The following is a 2,997-nucleotide window of genomic DNA, read 5'->3' on the forward strand; positions in this document are numbered from 1 at the left end:
GTTATGTTCAGAAAACCAAAGCCTCGTTCCATTAAAAAAAAAAGTATCCGTAATGTTCGTAGAAACATGTCAAATGTTTTTTATAATCAATCCTCAGGTTGTTTTTAAAGACTTAGCATTAACCTGTTTGGGCTGCAAGCCCGACACCGCCCACAATATGACAACATCCAGCTCAAAGTGCAGGGCGCGAAATTCAAAAGCTAGTTTTTAAAAATATTTAACTTTCACACATTAAAACTTCTTGCCACTATAGGGGGTGCTGTTTTCGCATTAGCATAATTTCCTCTACAGATTAAACTGCCTCTTATTCAATTATTGCTCTTACTATATGCATATAATTAATACCATTGGATAGAAAACAATCTATAGTTTCTAAAACCGTTTCAATTTTGTCTCTGAGTTAAACAGAAGTCATTTGACAGCACTTTCCCTGACCAAGAAGAAGAATGCAAGATGTGTATGCTCGCTTCAACGCTCTGCCTATATATGGTCACGCCACCTATGACCCGAAACACACTTCATTCGTCTTCCTCTGGGTGTCAAGAGGACGTCAGAGGAGAAATTTTTTGTTTACCTTGTACTGACGTGAAATAAGACCTATTTCTTTGGCGTGACCGACAACTTCCGGTTCTCTGACTCGCGCTATTTGGAGGTGCGATTGTCTACTGTTTTGCTGCCGTTACGGATGAAAACTATCTCCGTCTCGAAGTTTGTTTGATACATGTGACCATATCATCTTAATGTATGTTTTTTCAATATAGTTTAATCAGATTATTTGAATTTTTTCGGGAGTTTTGCCGTGTTCCGTTCTGTGACTTTTTTTACTTTGGCCAGTCGACCAGTACATATGCTAAATGAAGAGGGAAAGTTGCCATTATGAATGGATTGAACGACTCATCAGGACTAAGGACACATTGATCAACATTCTGATGAAAGATCAGCAATAGTAAGACCCAATTTACGATGTTATTTCATATATCTGTCGTGCATGTGAACTGGTCGGGGGCGCCCAGCTGGTTCTGGCTGGCGTGGCTATGCTAATTTAGCGCTACATTTTGTTTTCGCTATAAAACATTTAATAAATCTGAAATATTGTTTGGATTCACCAGATGTTGGGCTTTCAATATCTGTACGCTGTGTATTTTTCTGAAATGTTTTAAGATAAGTAATTAGTTATATGACGTTGGTCTCTGTAATTGTTCTGGCTGCGTCGGCACTATTTCAGATTGCAGCTGCAATGTAGAACTGTGATTTATACCTGAAAAATGCACATTTAAAAAAAAAAAACTATGCTATACCATAAATATGTTATCAGACTGTCATCTTATGAAGTTGTTTCTTGGTTAGTGGCTATATATATTTTTATTTAGTCGAATTAGTGATAGCTACTGACGCAGGAAAAAACTGTTGGAGTAAAAAAATTGTGTCTTATGCTAACGTGGTTAGCTAATAGATTTACATATTGTGTCTTCCCTGTAAAACATTTTAAAAATCTGAAATGGTGGCTTTATTCACAAGATCTGTATCTTTCATCTGGTGTCTTGGACTTGTGATTTAATGATATTTAGATGCTACAATTTACTTGTGACGCTATGCTAGCTATGCTACTCAGTGGGGGGGGAGTGGGGGGTGATCCCGGATCCGGGTTGGTGACTCGTTAAAGGTTAACAAGTCCAAGACACCAGATGAAAGATAAACTTCTTGTGAATCAAACCAACATGTCCGATTTTTTAAATGTTTTACAGGGAAGACAAAATATGTAAATCTATTAGCTAACCACGTTAGCAAATGACACCACTTTTCTAACTCCATCAGTTTCTTACTCCATCAGGTGCTATCACAAATTCGACCAAATAAAGATATAAATAGCCACTAACCAAGAAACAAATTCATCAGATGACAGTCTGATAACATATTTATTGTATAGCATATTTTTTTTCGAAAAATGTGCATATTTCAGGTATAAATCATATTTTACATTTCAGCTACAAATCAGAAAGTGCACCGAAAGCAGCCATAATATTTACAGACACCAACAGACACCAACGTCAAATAGCTTATTACTCATCATAAAACATTTCCGAAAAATATATAGTTTGCAGCAATTGAAAGATAGGCAACTTGTGATTCCAAACAATATTTCCGATTTATTAAATGTTTTACAGCGAAAACAAAATGTATCGCTATATTAGCGTAGCCACAATAGAGAGACACATTTGGGCGCCCACGACCCGTTCACATGCACGACAGATATATGAAATAACATCATAAAATGAGTCTTACTTTGGCTGATCTTTCATCAGAATGTTGAAACAGGCGTCCTCTGTCCAGATGAGTCGTTGTTTCGTTTCAGAATGAGAAATATCCCTGTTCATTTACCATTTACAGTAGCCGTGGCCCAACGTAAACACAGTCATACGACGGAACACGGCAAAACTCCCGAATAAAGTTTCAATAATCTGATTAAACTATATTGAAAAAACATACATTACGATGATATGGTCACATATATCCAAAAAAATTAGAGCCGGAGACGTTAGCCGTTTGTTAGGAAGGCAAAACAGAAGTCCATCCCACTTCCTTCAGAATACCGGAAGTGGGCGCTCAGGTCAAAGAAATAGGTTTTTTTCCACCACAGACCAAGAGGAGCAAAAAAATTTCTTCTCTGACATCCTCTTTACACCAATAGGAAGGCGTATAGACTGTCAGCAGACTCGTAGGTGTTAAGACCATGTATAGGCATCAGATTGAAAAGAGCATAGATTTCTGACATTTCACTTCCTGGTCAGGAAAAGTGCTGCAGAAGGACTTGTGTTTCACTCAGAGAAATAATTCCAACTGTTTTAGAAACTAGAAAGTGTTTTCTATCCAAAAAGAATAATAATATTCATATTGTACGAGCAAGATTTGAGTAGGAGGCCGTTTGAAATGGGCACGATTTCACTGGCTACTCAACACTTTGCCTTGCAGCCATAAGAAGTTAAAGTCCAGCGTGGT

The sequence above is a fragment of the Salvelinus namaycush genome, chromosome 6 (genome assembly GCF_016432855.1).
Source record: "Salvelinus namaycush isolate Seneca chromosome 6, SaNama_1.0, whole genome shotgun sequence".
Lineage (NCBI taxonomy): Eukaryota > Metazoa > Chordata > Actinopteri > Salmoniformes > Salmonidae > Salvelinus > Salvelinus namaycush.